Source organism: Macadamia integrifolia, chromosome 11 (assembly GCF_013358625.1).
Source record: "Macadamia integrifolia cultivar HAES 741 chromosome 11, SCU_Mint_v3, whole genome shotgun sequence".
NCBI classification, from domain to species: Eukaryota; Viridiplantae; Streptophyta; class Magnoliopsida; order Proteales; family Proteaceae; genus Macadamia; species Macadamia integrifolia.
In genome coordinates, this window is record NC_056567.1 from 22,661,953 (window position 1) to 22,662,245 (window position 293).

Here is a 293-nt window from a genome sequence, read left to right on the forward strand (position 1 = left end):
GAAAACCTTTACAAACTTTTTACGGATAAGAGTATCCTTATAAATCTCCTTTCCAAGCAGAGAGACGCCTTTACAATCTCTTTTAGAGGTAGAGAGAGACCTTTCTCTTTTTAGGATAAGAGTATCCTTACAATCCTAAGTACAGTCTAGAATTGTAAAAACAGAAATTAATAAGAAATAGTGGAATAAGAGGAATACCTCAAGTGTGGTGCAAATGATGAGAATGAATAATAAATGATGAGTGATGCACCTTTTGTAAAGTCCTCTCTTACGGCTTTGACTTGCACAGGAGA